Raw genomic sequence first — 21,261 nt, 5'->3', positions numbered from 1 at the left:
GTTTTCTGTCATTATAGATTACTTTGCATTTTCTACAATTTTATATAAATGAAGTCATTCATATATGCTCTTCTTTGTCTAGCTTCTTTTAATGCAATATTATTATTTTGAGATTCATCCATATTGTTGCCTTTATCAACAGTTATAGGGGGCTTTCCCTTATTTTAGGGATAGTTTTTGCTTTTTTTTTTTTTTTTTTTTTGCTTATATGCCATTCTAAATATTCTATAATGAATATGTATTGGAATTTTTTTTCTGTAATGAAAACATTTAGGGATACATGCACGATATAGGCATACATAGATCCTGGCTTTGAAGTCCAGAGAAGAATAAAAAGTCACCTAGCATTTGAGTCACAATAGTAAAGGAAGGCAGTTCCATTCCATATTTAATAAGCCTACGCTTATGTTATGTGCCTCTCCAGCTTCATTATCCCTATGCTAGTCAGGGTTGCTGAAGGATTTAGGAAATAAAAGTTTTACTATCTTTATATAATATTTATTATTTTGGCTCAGAATGATGCATTTTTGGCCATCATCCCAAATTTCGATATGATAGAAGAGACATCAGCAGTAATTTGGCAATTCAAAGGGGGAAAAAACATTCTGGAAAGTATAGTCAGGTGCTTTAAATGTTGTTTTATAGCAGTATAAAAATGGCTTTTTCAAAAGTATATCTTAATTGCATATAGCCATGATATTGACCCAAATCAAAATGTATGAAATGATAAAAATTAGGACACTCTCAAACCAATATTAATTCAACACTTGGCTATTGATACTCATTTTGCATTTAATTATCAGATATCAACAATAACATATAAAACCACATTTGCAAAATCATCTCTACTTTAAAAAGATAAAAGCTGAAAACATCATAAGTATATATATAATATATAGCGTGATTGTCACAGTAATGTTCTTTAGCTGTTAGAATTTCAAATTATTTTTTCCCCTTCATTGTGTTTGCCTATTTGTTTCAAATTTCCTACACTGAGCATGCATGATTCTGCCAACAGAATACAAAGAATAGCATTAGAAACCCAAATGTTTTGGTTTGCTAAAGCTACTAGAATGCAATGTTCCATAAATGGGTTGGCTTTTACAATGGGGGTCTATTAACTTATGAGCTTACGCTTCTTAGGCCATGAAAATGTCCAACTCAAGGCATCAACAGGTTATGCTTTCTTCCTGAAGGTGAGCTTGGGCTTCTCTGTCAGGTAGCGAGGCACATGGCAACATCTGCTGGTCTCTCCCTCCCAGGTTTTGCTGTTTTCAGCTTCTGGCTTCAGTGGCTTCCTCTCTCAGCTCCACTGTATATCCTACATCAGCTTCCCTGGAATTTTCTCTGTCAGCTTTTGTCTCTCTCTCTTAGATCTCTTCTAAAGGATTCCGGTAAAAGGATTAAAACCCACCTTGACTGAGGTGGGTCACATCTCAATTCAAATGACTAATAAAAAGACCCCACCCACAATAGATCTGCGCCCACAGGAACGGATTAAAGAGCATCTTTTCTGGGGTACATACACCTTCAAACCATTACACAAAGGAAGGCTAAAATTTGAAAGATGTGTTCACATGTGGTACATGATGATGTTGCAATACACTGTGCTCACAGTACCGTTATCCCTTCCACGTCTTGAACTTTCCCCATCACAGGTTTTTCTATATCGCAGGTCAGCATAAGGAATTAAATGGGAACTTTTGGAGCAGTTTGCAGAAGCCACAGACAATGAAGATCAGCAGATGACACAGAAAAAGTTTAGAAAATCAGAAATGCATAAAATATATGTATAGTATTGTATAATATCAACACATTTTATCTTTTAATACCATAAATATCCACAATTTTTAAAAATTTTTGTATTTATTTATAATTTTAAAATTTATTTTTCATGGTGTTTTTACTTAATAGTGACCTACGCATAGCTTATGACCAAATACTTAAGCTAAACTTTACAATAAGGAACTTATAGTTTATAACATCCCATAAATGAAAAAGAAAAAATTCATTCTACTCTGGTACAAAGAGAGGGCCAAAAACTTTTACGCATATTTTCCAGATCACGGGAACCCTGCACCCCTAACCGCTGCGACGTGGAAGGGATAACTGCACGAGTGAAAAATTAAGTTTCACAGGAAAATAAACCAGACAAGTGACCAACGCCCCTGAGCAGCAGTTCTCAAATTTGGCTGTCCTCTGGACAAAGCTGGGGAGCTTTAAAAAAATACGAATGCCCGGGGCCCAGCCTCAGAGATTCTGGGTTAATCGGTCCAGGGTGCAACCTGGGTATCGGGGTTTTAAAACAAAGGAATGTCGTTATTGCAGGGTGCTGAAAATAGATGATAATTAATACCTTAAAATGTCACCTTATGTGTGAGACTAAAGCAAAAATGTTTGTTTGTTACAAAATTTATAGTTTGACTAGAGCATTTCCTGGTGTAACTCATGTGGATAGTTTGATTGAATGTCATAAGTGCTTGGAATCTCAGGTAGGACATGAGAGTTTGTTGGTTTGTGATGCCCCAATGAATCCCAGAGTGATTTGATCAGTGAGTGGAAGGGTATTTGCAAGCCTCCTTCGGGGAGTGGTGAGAGCGGGGAGAAGTTCAACTTCCCCAAGTTGAATTCTTGATATTCTCGCGGGCAGGGTGGATAGCCAGGGCTATAGGCTGAGCCCCCGGTCTTGGGGTTTGTTCTGATCAGTTCCACCCAGTGGGCATGCTAAGGCTGCATTTTAAGACCAAGCATGATTTGCCATCCTGCATGCTCAGCTAAACCCCATCCCTCAAGCTGCCTCACCTCATCTCACACGGTCCTTGGCTATTTCTTTTAGCCCGCCTTCCTCAGACACTATAAAACCCTGGGTTCCATTTTGATAGGGGAGACTGATGTGAGGTTTTCTCTCTGTTCTCCTTGCTGATTAGAAAGAGGCAATAAAGTCTCTTCTCCAAATCCTGGTGTCACTGCATTGACTTCTGTGCACTTGCAGACTTACTGGCCACACTTCCACCTGATGGGAATGAGCAAACAGTGAGCCAAGCAAGGACATGGCAGAGAAGCCAGGAACTTTCAGAACAGATTTTAAAGAGGTTCGGGGAAGTGATCTATGTTCTGGAACCATCGTGGTTACTCAAATTGAATCTGGTCCTTCAAGGAACTGGGTTCACCTGGAAGGGGAACACAAGGTCTTATTGGCGTAATGAATTTCGTTATCGTCTGTTTGTTTCTTTGTTTTTTTTCAAATTCGGGTTTATTGAGGTAATTTATAGATGTTAACGTTCACCTTTTTTTTGGGTGTACAGTCCAATGATAGCAATTTTGTTTTTCAATGGGACTATCTTATCTTGAAACTATTTCTTTAAAAAGTCATGCCTGGTATATTTCACAGTAAAAAAAAAAAAAAAAAAGAAGAAGTCATGCCTGCACCCTACATCGAAGGTGGTCATTCTAGTATATGTTATAGATAAATATGAAATTATTTATATATTATTGTATGCAACTTCTCATCATATTTCTAAGCAGAAAACCATTATGTCGTGACACACTGAGTATTTCCATCGAAGTAAGGAATTTAATAACTATAGAAAATATTTGGCTAGCCGAAACCCAGATGACTTCAGCCTGAAAAAATCAGGGCGAACTGATAAACATCTTAACCAGAAATAAATTGAGGAAAGGCAGATAATCTAATCAAACACTTCTTTGTATTCCTTCAAACTAACTGGCTAAATGCTTATAAAAGAATTAAAAATTCATTTTACAAAAACATCAGTAAACCTAAGTGTGTGCAACCAAGTGTTAACAAAAGCCTTTTTGACAAATGGTGCTGGAGCAATTGAACATCTGTAGACAAATTTTTAAAAAAGAACCTTAATCTAAGTCTCACACCTTATTAAAACTTAACTCATAATGGGTCATGGACTGAAATTGAAAACATTAAAGTATGTAACTGAGAAAAAAACATAGGAGAAAATCTTCAGGATCTAGGGCTTATGCAAAGAGTTCTTAGATTTATACCAAAAAGTACAATCCATAAGAGGAAGAATGGATAAATTGGCACCTGCCAAAATTATCCATCAAAAAATAAAATCCATGCAAAAGACTGAGAGAAAATATTTGCAAACCATACATATGGCAAAGGACTAGTATCTCAGCTCAAAACTCACCAGTAAAAATGCAAACAAGTCCATTAGAAAATGGGCAAAAGGCATAAGAGACATTTCACAGAGGAGAAAGCATGACAAATAAACACATGAAAATATGTTAGAGGGGAAAAGTGAATTAAAACCATAACGAGATAGTACTATGCACCTATTAAGATGGCTAAAATAAATGATAGTAACATCAAATGCTGGTGAGGATGTGGAAAAACTATATCAGTCATATTATTGCCAGTGAGAATGTAACATGGCACAGCCAATCTGGAAAAGTGTGGCAGTTTCTTAAAAAACTACACATGCAACTAGCATGTATCCCAGCATTTGTACTCCTGGGTATTTATCCCAGAGAAATGAGGACTTTGTAAACACAAAAGCCTGTCATTGAGAAAAAGGGAAATTGTAGGTTATGTATAGGTTACTAGAATAAAAATTAAAAGGAAAGCAAACAAACAAACCTGTACATGAGTGTGTACAGAAGTTTTGTTTATAATACCTGGAAACTTAATGGTTAAACTAACTTTGGTACATCCATACCATGGAATAATCCTCAGTAATAAATAGGAGAGAACTACAAATATGTACAACAATCTGGATAAATCTCCAAAGAATTATGCTGGATGAAAAATGCCAATCCCAAAAGGTAACATACAGTCTAGTTTTCAATTATACAACATTCTTGAAATGACGAAATTATAGAAATGGAGAACAAATTAGTGGTCTATAGTGGTTAAGAAAAGGATGGAGGCAGAATGGAAGTGCGTGAAGCTATAAAAACCCAAGATGAAGAGACCTCCTGGCGAAGGGAATGCTCTGTACCTCGATTATATCAAAGCCAAGGTCTGAGTTGTGATACTGCACTATTGTTTACAAAATGTTACCACTGGGAGAAACTGGGGGAAGGACTGGCATCTCCTTGTATTATTTCTTTTAACTGCATGCCAATCTACAATTATTTTAAAATAAAAACTTCCTTAAAAAAAAAAACTAAGAACCATAAATTACATATGGGCTAAAGTAAAGGTCCAAGGTACATTTTTAAATCAACTTGTAGTTTCCTCAACTTTCCCACAACCTTGAAATGCCCTTGAAAGTTAAAGCGAAGTCAAACTGGATGCAGTATTAATAGGTTGGTGTTATGCTTTGTTTGCAAGCTTGTCAACGCGGAAATAATCAGACTTGATATAGTATCAGAAATGATGGCTTTCCTGATTCTGCCTGCTACGCAAATCAGCTCCTTTAACTTCTTCCAATAAAGGAGCACTGGACCCACCTATAATTTTCCTGGCCAATTTCGTCTCCAAATTCTCCTGTTTTTTCTTCCTCAAAGGAACTTTATCCAGCAGAACAAGGGAAGGCTTCACAGTGAGATCAGCAAAGAATAGTTTCTCCTAGCATCCCTCCCCTTTCTGCTTCTGCAAGACAAACATGCAACAGGGATTTAGTTTGCAAAATGCATACTGGATTTAGTAATATGGTCAAGTGTTAGAATCAGATAAACAAAGAAAGAGGGGCGGGATTCGGTGTTTAAAATGTCAATGTCCTGTCCTGTAGTCACTTTAACTTGTATAAAATTGACCATGGTTATATTTTCTGAATTAAAAAATATATATATACCAATCTTCATATAGTTTGTATTTGATAGCAGCTATTACATATTTGCTTGTCTATAGCCATTTTCCACATTGAAGGAGATGCTGTGAGGCCCTCACTCATTCATTATTAATCATCTTGGAGTAATCATACCTTAAAAAAAAAGTCCAATAATGATAAACCTCTCAGCACATAGCTTTCAGGGATTCCAGAAGCTGAGTTTTGAGCAAAGCGAGACTCAGGCCTTGACCAAGCAGGGGGGTGGGGATGGGGGAGTCAGACTTACCCCAGAAATGTCCCCAGGAGAGAAGCTTTTATTTCACACATCCCAAGGTATTCTAAGTGATTTCTAGACACTTCACAGATATCCAGGGAAAAAAATCCATTTGACTTCTCTTCTGTATAATAGCATACCTAACTCCGGCGGCAGATAGAAGAGTTAAGAGGACATAAAACATTACTGCAAACCTCTCTACGAGGCTTTTAGATAGACAAAAATCACCCAGTTGCCAGTCATTCTAGGGAGGAAGACACCGTGAACTTTCCCAATTCCTGAGAAGAAGTGGCCTCAAAGAGCCACTTATGCCTGACTCCAAGATTTCTTTGCTATCCATGAGATGGGCTTGCTCTGACCATTTAGCAATTGAGTCAAAAAAATGATTGTTTCTATTATTGAATAATTTCCCCCTGACAAACACTATTTTTCTGAACGCAAGTTGCAAAAGCAACATCCTTTAAATGCGTTGTCATCCAAGAACTCAAAACCATGCCACTAAGTAAATGGGAGTCTCCTCTCTCCCACCATAATTAGGATCTGGGAAATTGTCCAGCCCTCACTGGAGCCTTTTTTTTCTTGAAAGTTCAAAATTTTGGTTTGCCTGTGGTCATTCTTTCTTTTTTTTTTTCCTTCTCCCCTGGCTCAGACATTCACTGTGTAAAGTGCGGGTTAATCTCTTCTCACCCTACTCCCAGCCATGTTCTCTCCCTGACACTTCACACACCTCCCTTACCTACCCTGGGGAATCACCGCTCCAGGGAGAGGGAGCATACCTGTGGGGAGAGTTCACCTCTGGGCGCCCTCCTTCCTCCTGCTGCCCCCCCACCCCCCGCAGTCTAAGAGTGTTTAGACTCTTAAAAGAAAGCAGACACCCCACTAGGAGAAACTAGCACAAGTCTGTTTTGGGGGGAAGGATGTTGGAGAAGCAAACCTCCAGCAGAGCCCAAGTACAATAAAATTACTCTCTGACTAATAAGTCTGAAACATTTTTCTTTTTCTTTTTGAGTATAGCTATGGGAAAATTAAACAATGCAATATATCTCATCAAAGGAAATGATGTCTTCCACCAATCACAAAGAGAATTTTATCTGTGGATCAACAGCTGATGAACCAGAGAGGAGTTGCATTAAGATTGCAGACTTACCCACTTGGGGAATTTGTTTTCTAGAGGAAGCACTGGTGGAAAGAAAAGGAATTATAAACCGTTTAACCTGTGCATAAGGCATCAAAAAAAAAGAACTCTATCTTGAAAATCATCATTTGAATATGCTCATTAAATTACCCTTATTTTAGATTCTCATTTTTAGTTGCAGTCTAGGCCAATAATAATTTCCCGCTCACACAAGAACTCAGAGACTGAAATTCCCTGGAAATTTTCTATGAAAACAAAAATTATGAGTGACCGCAAAGGTACTTGGCAAAGGGCTGCATGGAAGGGGCAGCTCACAGCAGGTGCAGGGAGGCTGAGTGCGGTACCGAAAGGGAAAAGCCTGGCTTTGAAATTGCTATTTTGACCTACCTAACATATCAATGCTATAGGAATTTAAGAACAATATTTATAAATAAATATAAATACATGCAATGGATGTGAATGCCTCCTTTTTCTGTGTTTGAAAAGTGTTTCATTCTTTTTTCTTGTGCGTGTGTGTGTAAGTGACTTAAAATAACGTGAATTCATTCTCTTGCAGTTCTGGGGGTCCTAAGTCCAATATGGGGTCTCACCGGGCTAAAATTGAGGTGAAGGTAGGGCTGCATTCCTTCTGGAGACTCTGGGGGAGAAGTTGACCCCTGTCCTCTCCAGCTGTATTCCCTAACTCACAGCCCCATCACTGTGACCTCAGCTTCTGTCCTCGCATCTCCCTTTCTGGTTCTCTTGCCTCCCCTCTAGAAGGCTCCTCACTATTACATTTGGCCCACCCACTTCTCTCCCATCACAAGATCCTTAATTTACACACATTTGCTACGTAAAGTGACATATTCACAGTTTCCAGAGATCAGGATGTGGGCATCTTTAGCAGCAATTGTGATTAAAAAAAAACAAAAACAAAAACAAAATACTTTTTAATGTGATAACACAAACACAATTTAAAATTTCCCATTTTAACTACTTTCAAGTGTACAATTCAGTGGCATTGATTACATTCCCAAAGTTGTGTTCCCACTGCCACCATCCGTCACCAAAACTTTTTCATTATTCCTAACAGAAACTCTGTACGCATTAAGCAAAAACTCCCCGTTCCTTCTCCACCCCTCCATTCCGAGCCCCCACCCCAGGTAACCCATAATTCACTCTCTGTCTGTGAATTTGCTTAGTCTAGATATTTCATATAAATGGAATCGTACGATATTTGTCCTTTGCATCTGATTTATTTCGCTCAGCATAATTCTTTCAAGATCCAGCCATGAAAAACCGCGCAGAAAATAGAGTTCCCGTGTACATCCCCCTTATTGACACTTTGCATTAGTGTAATTCCTTTGGTACGATTACCGACAGAATGCTATTATAGCCTATAGAGCTTAAGTGTCACTGTTTGGGTTGTACAGTCTGACAGTTTGTGGTTTTTTGTACATTTTTATGTGCTAGTAACATATATACAAACCAGAATTTCCTCTCTAAACCATATTCAAATATATAATTCAGTGGTGTGAATTACATTCTCACTGTTGTATTACATCACCACCATCCAAAACTTTCAAATGGAAAGTCACAATTCAAGTGATTCCAAAACTTTTCTATTGCCCCAAACAGAAATTCTATACCAATTAAACATGAACCCCCCCCCACCCCATTCCCTGCCTCCCCCTGGCTCCTGGTAATCTAAATTTTAGTTTCTGACTCCATGAATTTGCTTGTTCTAATTATTGGCCAATCAGTGACATTATACAATATTTATCATTTTCTGTCCAGCATAGTTTACTCAACATGACGTCTTCAAGGTCCATCCATCTTACCACACGCATGAGAACTTCGTTCCTTTTTAATGCTGAATAATATTCCATTGTATGGACAGACAACACTTTGTTTATCCATGCATTGCTGATGGATACTTGGGTTGCTTCCACCTTTTGGCAACTGTGAATAATGCTGCTATGACCACTGGTGTGCAACTGTCTGAATCCCTGCTTGCGATTTTTTTTGGGTGTCGTGGTAATTAGATTCAGTTGTCAGCTTGGCCAGGTGAAGGCACTTAGTTCTGTTGCTGTGGCCATGAGCCAGTGGTACGTGAACCTCATCTGTTGCTGATTTACATCTGCAGTCGGCTAGGAGGTGTGCCTGCTGCAATGAATGATGTTTGAGTTAATTGGCTGGTGCTTAAATGAGAGAGCGCAACGTAGCACAGCCCAAGCAGCTCAGCATTCCTCATCTCAGCACTCCCAGCTCAGCCCAGGCCCTTGGAGATGAAGAAAGAAATCACCCCAGGGAAGGTTGTTGGAACCCAAAGGCCTGGAGAGAAGGCCAGCAGAGATCGCCCTGTGCCTTCCCATGTAAGAAAGAACCTCAGTTGAAAGTTAGCTGCCTTTCTTCTGAAGAACTGATAAAATAAATCCCCTTTTATTAAAAGCCAATCCGTCTCTGGTGTGTTGCATTCTGGCAGCTAGCAAACTAGAACAGGGGTATACCTAGAAATGGGAATTACTGGATCATATGGTAATTCTATGTTCAGCTTTTCTTGGAACTACCAAGCTGTTTTTCACAGTGACTGCTCAGTTGTTTGTTTGTTTTTAAATTGATGGAGAGTACAATCGGAAAGGCTGAAGACTGATCCATTGGAGACATCCTGAAAAATGCAAAGAAAGCCAGTTACTCAATCCAGTCCATAGGAAATGACCTGTGTTTTAAACCAGAAATTCATAGTCCTTGCCAAGTATAAAACAGCTGTTAATGCAAGTGTAAATTGGCAAGTGGAAAGGGTTGAGAGGAGCAGAGAGGGGTTTCACGGAGTTAGTCTGCCTGGGTTTGAATCTCAAACACTTGGTAGCTGTGTGACTTCCAGCAAGTTATTGAACCTCTCTGTGCTTTGTGCAGCAGAACAAATATTAATTCCTTCCTTGTAAGATTGTGAGGAGTAAATGTGAAGACACTAATAAAGGGTTTAGAATAATGCCTGACATCTAGCAAGTGTTTCCAAAGAAGGGTTTCATCTCTTCCAGCGCTGTGGTCTCCAGCAACACATTTTGACCATATCAGCTAAAAAATAAAATAGTTGAGCATTTAAACACCTTTGAATATTAATACTAGGAAGCAAATACATTACAGTGGAAGTCCAAGGACTTTCAGATTTTTGGTAAAAGAGGAAGTTGGATTCTTAGGGTTTTCAGCTCATGCATGTTTCCAGTGGTTGGGGCCTGGGTGTTTCTGTGTCACAGTTTAGCTAACAACCCACTCTGCAAGGCTGTTGCACAGTTTGGTTTCCGAACGAGATGAGGCTCAGCTCCTGGAGGCAGATGTGTGACTGGGAAATGAGGTCATTGGAAGCAGACCGGGTCACGGAACAATTTCACGACAAGGATGCTGCTACAGAGAGAATTGTGAAGTGGCCAGGGTGATAGCATCGGCTGTGATACTCTCAGGAGCAAATAAAAAGTCAAACATTCCTCAATTCAAACCAGTTTAAATAGAGCTATAGGTATGACAGCCTTTTTCTAGAAGGTTGATGGGGGGAGGGGAGCAAGGAGGGGAGAGGGGAGGGAGGCGAGGAGGGGAGGGGAGGTGGGGAGGGGTGGTCCAGAATCTTCAAAGATGGCTCTAAAACTCTACCTATCTCTAGTACTAATAGTTATGAATGGAATTTTTAAATCACATTTTGGAGTGGCAAATTATATGTAAAGTTACATATAAAATTTTTGTTTGTTTTAATTTTTTTTCTTTACATATCAAATTTTAATAAGGAATATTCTTAGGCTCTGTAAGCTGTTTTCCTGGAGGCTCATGAGGAGATATTTTTAACAGGAAAGGTAATTTAATCAGGGTCCATCGGGGAAGGAACCACTCACGAGGGAAGCCAAGCAGAAGTTTACACTTTCTTCCATACAAATGAAACTGCAAAGCCCTAGAAAGGCAGGGACAAAAATCAGTATTTGTAAAAGCCACAATAGGTTGGCTTGAAGATGATAAAAGAGTCTCTCAAAGCTCTGTGGACATTTGCAACGGACCAAGAATTTGAAGAGCTGCTGAATTCGTAGGGGGCTTTAAAACACCCACTTTCAGATGTGAGACTTCGATCGTATTCGGCTGGAATTCAGCAAGGACAAGGGCCTTTTTATGGCACTGTGATCTTGAATAATATGTACCCCCCCCCATTTTTCTCAAAGAAAAATTCAACAGCTGCCATATTAAACCATCTTAATGTTTTAAATGTTGAAAACAGAACTTGAATGGAATCTGTGGGTGCGGCAGCGTTTCCCCAGGGGCCTGTCAATGCACTCGAAAAGAATCACTTTCAGTTTTCCAATTTGTTTTTTTAAACCCCAAACAGGTCATGTCCTGTCCATCCTAACGGGATCCCATTAATCCTACAGCTCTATCACACAGCCACTCCAGCTTTCCTCCATCATCCTCGTTGCAGGCAGAGGTGCTGGAGATGGCAGAGATGATGATTCTTTGATGTAGAGTTGATGCCCCTATGAGGGCTCCACGGATAGCTCCTTCCCTACCTCCACATCTTCAATCTCTCTTCACATCTTCAATCTCTCTTCTTCTATTAACTTCTATTTTTCATTTTTTTATTGTGATAACATATGCATACCATCACATTTGCCATTTTAATTTTTCAAGTGTTCAATTCAGTGGCATTAATTACATTCTCTATATTGTGCTACCATCACCACCTTCTATTACCAAGATTTTTCATCACCCCAAACAGAAACCGGGAACCCATCAAACAATAACTCCCCATTTCCCCTCCCTCTAGCCCCTGGTAACCTGTAATTTACTCTCTGTCTCTAGGAATTTGCTAATTCTGCATATTTCTTATGAGTGGAATCAAACAGTATCTGTCCTTTTGTTTCTGGCTTATTTCACTCAACATGATGTCTTCCAAGTTCACCCGTGTTGTAGCATGAATTGTACCATCATTTCTTTTTATGGGCGAATTATATTCCATTGTATGGATGTAGAGTTGGTTTATCCATTCATCTGTTCATGAACACTTAAGCTGTTTCCACCTTTTGGGTATTGTGAATATGCTGCTATGAATATTGGTGTGCAGATATATTTCTTTTTTATTGACTTTCTTTTGCAAAAATTTACATCTATTTTAGATTTGAAATTAAACCTCAGAAAACTTTGCTCAATTTCCCAAGAGTGTTTTTTTTTCATGAACAAGTTTCTTGAAAGAACAGTGAGTATACACAGCCCTTTTGTCTCACCTTACTTCTCCCTCATTCATTCCCCAACTCTCTGTCATCTCACATATTTCCCCACCCTTCCAGCAGACTGGTGTCTGGCTGTCCTGCACTGGGCACTGTTGATTGCTGACTCCTGGAAAATCTCTTCTTCCCTGGCTCCCCAGCTTTTCCTTTTTCTTAGTCCACTGCCCTTTGGTCTCTTTTGCAATCTTTTTTTTTTTTTTTTTTCAGACTTACTATTAATTCTCCTTCAGTGTGGTTCTTCCTTCATGCTCAGTCCTGGCCTGCTCTTTTTTTCGGTTCTCACCACTTCTTATACTCTGTCTATTCCTGGCAGGAGCTCAACCACGTGTACAGCTCTAGTAGCCATTCAGTGGCTGAACGTGTAGCCTCAGGGAGCTCTTGTATAATGGGTGCAGAGCATATGGTAGCATAGTACTGTAAATGTAATTGATGCTACTGAATTGTACACCTAAAAATAAAATGGGAAAGTTTGAGTTGTATTTGTGTTACCACAATAACAAATAAGAACAGAAAAATACCAATCACTGATGTGTATCTTCAGCCTGGCCTCTGTTACTGTGATCCAGAACAGACTATCCAGCTGGCTTGTGGTCCACCAACAAGTACATCAAAATCAATTTACCTTATGCCTAAGAGTAACCCCCAGAGGGCCTCTTTTGTTGCTCAGAGGTGGTCTCTCTAAACCAACTAGACAAGTGAATTTACTGCTCTCTCTGCCTATGTGGGACATGACTCCCAGGGGTGTAAATCTCCCTAGCAGCATGGGACAGAACTTCCAGGATGCGCTGGTACTTGGCGTCATGGGACTGAAAAAGCCTTCTTGACCAAAAGGGGGAAGAGAGAAATGAGACAAAATAAAGCTTCAGTGGCTAAGAGATTCCAAATAGAGTGAAGAGGTTATTCTGGAGCTTACTCTTCTTTTTACACTTTTTTTATTGTATGACATAGCATATATAAAAAGAAAAGAAAGGAAAAAGCAATAGTTTTCAAAGCACTCTTCAACAAGTAGTTACAGGACAGGTCGCAGAGTTTGTCATGGGCTACCATCCCTTCATCTCAGATTTTGCTTTCTAGCTGCTTCTAGAGCTTACTCTTATGTAAGCTTTAGCCAGATATTCCAAGCAACCACAGCGTGTCACGCCCCAACCCACAGTATTCCTGAAAATCCTAGGGAGTGCCCTGGGCTCTAATTCTCTATACAAGTTTTTCTTGGTAAGTTTATTTTTTCTGAAAACTAAGACCTCCAGATTGATCCTATGCCAGATAAGTCCTGAAACCCAGAGGTACTGGTCTCTCCAAGAGCATCAACCAGTTTCATTCCTCTATCCCATAAGGTCAACACCCCTTTCCAGCACAAAGAAGTCAAAATGGTCATTGCCCAAATAGCCCTGAAGATTGAGAAAAAGATCAAATGGGGGTGGGGAATGTATAACCAAGAAATTAGAATTTAACAAATGACTATGACTACTGACTCATTATGTAGATATTTCTTTGTTACTAGCTAGTGTTTTAGAATAGCCAGAAGGAAATACCTGAAGTTGTTGAACATTAATCCAGTAGCCTTGGTCTTTGATAATGATTGCACATGTATATTGAAAAAAAAAAAGAAAAGAAAAGTTGGTTTCCCCTGTTTGTGTGCATTGACTACTGGATGTTTTGTTCTGTTCTACTGATATACATAAATATATACACATACACACACACACACGTATCTCTGACAATACTAGTGTGGGAATTAACCTACCCCTACTGCATGTCTTAAAATTGAGTAGAATCCAATACTAGTGGTCAATAAGAGGGTGAGGTAAGTGGTATAGGATGTTTGGGCTTTCTTCTTTTTATTTCTTTTCCTGGAGCAATATGAATGTTCTAAAAATGATCATGGTGATGAACGCACAACTATGTGATGATACTATGAGCCACTGACTGGATACTTTGGATGAATTGTATGGTGTGTGACTATGTCTCAATAAAGTTACATTAAGAAAAGATTATAATAAAAGAGTGTACTGCCTATAGCAAGCACCATACACATGTTTGTGACATAAATACAATAAACAACAACAACCAAACTACCTTTAAAAGATGGATTTACCAGTCAGGCCACATGGTGGCTCAGCAGGCAGAGTTCTCGCCTGCCATGCCAGAGACCCGGGTTTGATTTCCGATGCCTGCCCATGCAAAAAAAAAAAAGAAAAGAAAAACAAACAAAAAATGAGTATTAACCTCTTTTGAAAGAAATAAAACAAAATAGAGTTGCTATAGCTAAGAGATTTAAAACAGAGCCAGGAGATCATTCTGGAGGTGACTTTTATGCAGGTCTCAGCCAGATATCACAATTGCTACAGGACGCGAAGCCTCAAGAAACAATGTCCCTGAACCCCGTAAACAACCACAAGATAATGAACTCAGTTAACTAAACTGAAGGTCAATGAAAGTTCTCCACATAAACACCAACCAAACAAAACTTGTCTAATCTTCCTCTTTTCCTTGAAAGCCCCTGCCTGGAAAGGCCAAGATGGGACATGATTTGGATCCGCACTCCCCGAATTACAAATCTAAGACTTCAAATAATGCGTTTATTGCCTCGTGGCTTGGTTTGTTATTTCTCGGTTGACATCTCCTTGTCCTAAAAACATGTTCCTCTACTGGTATTTCTTATCTTACTGGTTGATCAAGTCGGAAAAGTATGAGTCATGCAAAACGCCATAGGCTTCCACCTGCACTCATCCAGGAACCCACACTCTTCATTCTGTCTCCTGAGAGCCTTGAGGACTTGTTGTCCCTCCATATCACTGCAGCAGAGTCTTATCATGGGAGTCTTATTATTCTCCCCACCTCGTGGTGCCACGCTCTACATTTTCAGCACCGGCATGCACAGTTTGATCGGTGTCTGTGTGTGCCAGTTAGCTCTAACCTACATTCTAGAAGCGGGTCTTGGCATTTCAAAGACCTGACCTGGAATTTCTGCAGGAGAAAGCACTTCAAATATCTCTGAATCTGCTCTAGAGGAGTCATTGATAGGCATAAGGGATGCGAAAGATCATTTTCAGCGGCCTAATACTCCAGTACGTCTCCTTAGGTCTAGAAATCTACTGGTCTCCCACCATCCTCCAGGCATTCTCGGAAGGTTGGTGAACCCACCCTCAGAACAGAGTCCCATCTGCCAGGAATGGAAGCCTCCCAGCAGGGGCATGCTGAGCACCCAAATGAGCAGAGAGCTAGGATGGCATCCACTCACACAACAGGGTTTTCACGCTTGCTTGCTCCCAAATGTCTGTGCCTGTTTTGGAGCTCGGGCGAGGCTGTTTCTATTGTACCTGGGGACCTGAGCTGAGCTTGCGGGAGGTGGAGACCTGTAACAGTAGATGTTTCCAATCCTGCTGATTCTCTCCGGCAAGTTTCCTGAAATACAAACAGCATCCTGGTTACTTTCTCACGCAGAATTCCATAGGGAGCCCCCCACAACCTTCACAGCTAAATCTCAACTCCCAGCCCGGCACACAGGGCCTGCTCAGAACTGCACCGTCCTTCTTTTCCCTTCCCTTTCCCAGCCTCGCTCCCGGCCCCACTCTCCAAACTCTGACCCCTGCCCCGCCCTCACCTTTTGCACCCCGCGCCTGTGTGCAAGCCACTTATTCTGCCTCAAAGCCTTTCCCTGGCCCTGCACCCTGGCGTTCACTTAAGGGAACAGAGCTGAATTCCGGGACAACGAGTCCGCTCCTGGAATGATAGAATCTGTGCCTGGAATTTTACCTTTCTTCACAGTTCTTTTATGCAGCGATGAAATCATCCAATCTGCACAGAAGCACAGCTGAAAGAGGCAAACAGGGAACAGAGATGAGGCTCAGCCTGGGACTGAGGAAGGCGGACCCAGGAGGTAGGCGGTTTTGTGCCTTAACTGGCACAGCTCCTGGCCCTGTGTCCTCGGATGAAGCAGCTCAGCATCTTGCCCCTGGGTGCTGGGACAGGCCTGAAGGCTCTTCTGTCACCAGCCCGCCAGGGACAGCCTGGTCCCCCATGTCTGTGAAGAACTGGTTTAGCAACATGATCAGGCATCTTAAGAAAGTCAAGTCCAGCAACATGTTAACCCCATTGAATTGATCATCAAAGAAAGGATTTTAAAAGTGGAGATAAAATTGTTAATAATTTCTTCAAGAAGAGCACATCTGATCTCAAAAGGAAAGAAAAGAAGGAGGGGCACCTGAAATAACACAAGAAACCGTAAGGACAATTTGCCAGGAGTGTGTTAAGGTGAAACAATACACAAAAGCTTATTAATATGATGTCTTCTTGGGTAAGCTGTAGAAAAGAATTTTGTTCTAGATTCCTCATTTATTCATGCACCAATCTTTAACTAATCTTTTTATTTTTAAGTTGTGGTAGCATAGAACGCAAAATTTCCCATTTTAACCATTTTTTAAATGGTTTAAATGCTTTTCTTTGATCAGGCTTCTAATAGTATCTTTACTATTTTTTTAAAAAATTGTTGTTAGAGCAATTGTAGGTTTACAGAAAAATCATGCAGAAAATACAGAGCTCTCATTTACCTCCATCTCACACAGTTTTCTCTGTTATTGACACTTGCCTTAGCGTTGTGCTTTTGTTATAATTGATGAAACCATATTATTATAATTATGCAATTAATTTTAGCCCACTGTTTACATTAGGGTTCACTCTTTGTGTTGTACAGTTTGATGTTTTTTTGGTTTGTGTGTTAACTTAGATATAACTTAAAATTTCCCTTTATCACTTTTTCCAATATACCATTGATAGGTGTTAATTGCACTCAGGAAGCTGTGCCTCTGTCACCACGATCTGTTGCCAAACTTCCCATGGCTCCAACCAGAAACTCTGTACCAATTAAACACTAACTCCCCACCATTCCCCTCCCTCACCTGGACCCTGGTAGCCTGTATTCTAGTTTCTGACTTTATGATTTGCATATTTTACTTATTTCATGTAAGATCATACAAATATTTGTCCTTTTGTGTCTGGCTTATATCCCACAACGTGATGTCTTCAAACTTCATCCATGCAGTAGCATGCACCAGAACTTCATTCTTTTCTATAGCCAAATAATGTTCCATTGTATGTGTAGACCACATTTTATTCATCCATTCATCTGTTGATGGTCAATGGGGCTGCTTTCACATTTGGCAATTGTGAGTAATGTCACCATGTCACCACGTCACCATGAACATAATAATGTTACCTTGAACATCGGTGTGCAAATCATTTTAACAATTTTAAATGTACAATTCAGTGGTATTCATTATATTCAAAATCAAAAGAGTTCTACCGTCACCACCATCCATTAAGACTTTTTCATGAACCCAAACAAATGTAACCTTTAAGCAATAAATTCCCCTCCCCACCCACCCCCTGTCTTCACTCTCCTTACCCCTGACCCCTGGCTCTGGCATCAGCTCTTCACAACCTCTGATCTTCTTTTTGTCTCTATTAATTTGTTTATTTTAGGTATTTCATATAATATAATGGAATCATACAATATTTGTCCTTTTGTGTCTGACTTATTTCACTCAGGTTAGTGCTTTCTAGGTTCATCCATGTTGCAGCATGTATTAGAACCTCATCCTTTTTTTACAGGCAAATAATATTGTAGGGATAGACCACATTTTGTTTATTCATTCATCTGCCTGTGGAGCTTCTGCTGTTTCACTTTTTGACAGTTGTGAATAATGCTGCTGTGAGCACAACCTTTAAGAACTTCAGGCAACCTGGAAATGCAAATAAACTACATTTTGCTTTTTAAATTTAATAAGGGCAGGAAAGATCCAAATTAGGATCTAGAAAGAAATGCTAATTTTCTTACAGGGCTTGTATTGGTAGCTGATTTTCAGTGCTAAGTGGAAGGACTTTTTGCTCTAAAGCTGCCTGTGAGAACAAAAGTGGCTTATCTGAAGAACATCTCTTAACTGTGCGGAGGCAAACTCACCGGATATTCCAGAAACACTACCTCTGGCCTGCGAGCGATTTCCAGCTGGCATGGAGGCACAGGGCCGGACTCCAGAGGACACTAAATCAGATTGTAAGGACTCGCTGGCCTCCTGGGGAAAGGAAGTGGAGTGGGCACCAAGACAGGACAAAGCTCACTGAGAACCAGGGCAGGGTGTAAGGAAGGAGGAAAAAAAAAATCAGAACTCTGTCTCAAATACAGTTAAGTGCCAGTCACCGAAAAGTGGCTAAAGACAGAAGGCAGCACTTCGCCTGCTGATGGGGTAAACTGAGGCCCAATCCCGCTAAGTAGCCCTTCCAAGCTATTCATAGTTACAGGTTTTCCCAACCCAGTCTGAATGAGAAGTTTAAACACTCATGCATTCATAACAAAAGACCTTCCCTTTCCTCTTTATTTCTTGATATTTACTTTCTGTCTCCAATCTTTGCTAATCTGTGCTCTGGACATAATAAAATATGGCTAATTAATTTGAACAAAAATCTGTGGCGAGTTGGCAAGCATTCTTGTGATTAATAAGAGGACAAGCAGCGAGTACAAAGGAGTTTGAAATGGGCTTGCCTTGTTTTGGAAAATCCCAACTCCTCCTTTTTTTTTTTTTTAATTGGTTATGTTAGCCATGAGTTTTAAAAACAGCCTCTTGAATTCAAGCTGGGAGATGCTTTATTTATTCCAAGTATATATGATAACCAGGACTGATAGCCAACAATGGGTTCCAACATCTCATTGTGGACTTTCAAGGACTGTAAATGTACTGTTCCAGTTTGCTAGCTGCTGGAATGCAACGCACCAGAGACGGATTGGCTTTTAATAAAAGGGGATTTATTTCATTAGTTCTTCAGAGGAAAGGCAGCTAACTTTCAACTGAGGTTCTTTCTTACGTGGAAGGTACAAGATGGTCTCTGCTGGTCTTCTCTCCAGGCCTTTGGGTTCCAACAACTTTCCCCAAGGTGATTCCTTTCTGCATCTCCAAAGGCCTGGGCTGAGCTTCGAGTGCTGAGAGGAGGTATGCTGAGCTGCCTGGGCTATGCTACATTGAGCTCTCTCATTTAAGCACCAGCCAATTTAATCAAACATCATTCATTGCAGCAGGCACGCCTCCTAGCTGACTGCAGGTGTAATGAGAAACAGGTGAGGTTCACGTACCATTGGCTCATGTCCACAGCAACAGAACTAGGCACCTTCACCTGGCCAAGTTGGCAACTGAATCTAACTACCACATGCTCTTTTAAATTAGAGTCATATCCAAATCAAGCATGTTCGGAAAGCAACAGGAGTGGTTATTCTTAGATAAATTGACTGTGGCTTCAACAACCTTGTTTGTTCCCCATGGTTGGCAGGGATTTTCCTCCTCACTGCCCTGTCTGCTGGTGATGTTATAAATGCAGGGATGTGAGCAATGTGCATTAGTGAGGTTTATGTGTCCCCCCCCTCCGCCAGGTTGGGTATGTCTCAGTAAAAACACAAAGCCTGCAAATTGCTTCATTTCGCTAAATCTTCATTTGCTCATGTGCAAAATGAGGATATAAAACTTCACTTACACAAGACTGTTAAAAGGATTGCATGAGATAAAAAAAAAATGTGAGTAGATAAACCGTTACTTACTGTTGTTGGGCCAAGCCTCCCTCCCTCACTTGCTGACTGTGCAAGGCCGAGATGAGCCCCCAGACCCATCCTCCTTGGTAGAACAGGGCTATTCTCATCTGTTCACAGGCTCAGCATTATTTGGAAATCTGCCTTGCTTGGATTTATCTCTCGCTAAGGCAGCCACAGCAGCTGGAGCCTCATAGTAAGACTGGGCACGCAATCGTTTAAAACAGCATTTTTGCATTCCCTTGGAGTACATTTCAGTCATATCTATGGGGTTAGAACATTATTTATTTATTTGTTTCTCAAACTGTAACTGTCCGCTCCCAGGCCCTGGGTTGAGTACTGAAAATACAGAGATAAGTAACAGTTTCTGCCCTGTGGAAGTTTCCATTCTGTGGGGAGACTACATGGGAGGCAGAGGATTACAGGACAGAGATGGAGATGGGGCTGCGACTCAGCAGTCTCCCAGGAAGGCTCGTCAGGCTGGCTGGGGATGGGTGGACCAGGGTAGGTGCACCAGGGCAGGAACCAGGCTGGATCCAGGATGGTGGGGCTGGCGCTGGGGAGGTGAGGCATTGACTAGCCACAGGGACGATGGGGTTAAGGGAAAATTAAAAGCCCCACAGAGAGAATGTACAATGGCTCAGAAACAGGAGAGAGCCCGGTAGGTCTGGGGAGCTTTGCATTTGACAGGACTGGATGGCATAGCAGCTGGGTGTGGGTGTTTGGGGTGGGCTGGAGATGGAGTTACAAGGATGGGGTCCCAGAGGCTAACTAGGGTTAGATCAAAGCGGGCCTTGCAAGGGGTTAGGACATTTTCATATGGCCTTCAGGGAATCACTGAAAGGTTGGTTGTTCATTTTATTGCATCTGCAAGATTTATTAATGCACATAAACCCTTAACTGGATTTAGAAATGAATAGGAATTTTGTTACATTTATTTAATCTTATTTTGAAGTTATTATTGGCACAATTGACTTTTTGGGGGTACAGTTCTGGGAATTTGAACATGGTTACAGATTTGTGTAACCACAACTACAATCAAAATGCAGAGAAGTCCCATCATCCCAGAAAGCAAACTGTGCTGCCTCTTTGTGGTCATGCCTTCCCTCACCCCTCATCCCCCACCCATGTCATCCACGGACCTGTTCCTCATTGGATCAGTGTCTTATCAAGAAAGTCAGAAAAATGGAATCATACAGTGTATAACTTTGGGGACGGGCTTCTTCCTCTTGGCCTAATGCTTTGAGATAAGTCCAGATTGTTGTGAATCGGTTCTTAATTCCTGTTTG

At 40.6% G+C, this 21,261-nt stretch overlaps 1 long non-coding RNA gene across 1 annotated transcript; it reads right to left on the bottom strand.

The window, feature by feature from the left end:
* Nucleotides 1-8,872: 8,872 nt before the first annotated feature.
* LOC143662377 (uncharacterized) lies at nucleotides 8,873-20,142 on the bottom strand. Its single transcript, XR_013165316.1, has 5 exons — nucleotides 19,985-20,142; nucleotides 16,159-16,216; nucleotides 15,723-15,807; nucleotides 14,479-14,573; nucleotides 8,873-9,809 (listed from the first exon to the last, which is right to left on the bottom strand). It is a non-coding gene; the product is annotated as an uncharacterized LOC143662377 (long non-coding RNA).
* Nucleotides 20,143-21,261: the final 1,119 nt, after the last annotated feature.

This window comes from Tamandua tetradactyla, chromosome 2, assembly GCF_023851605.1.
Source record: "Tamandua tetradactyla isolate mTamTet1 chromosome 2, mTamTet1.pri, whole genome shotgun sequence".
Taxonomy (NCBI): Eukaryota; Metazoa; Chordata; class Mammalia; order Pilosa; family Myrmecophagidae; genus Tamandua; species Tamandua tetradactyla.
This window is presented reverse-complemented; position numbering and strand designations above follow the sequence as displayed.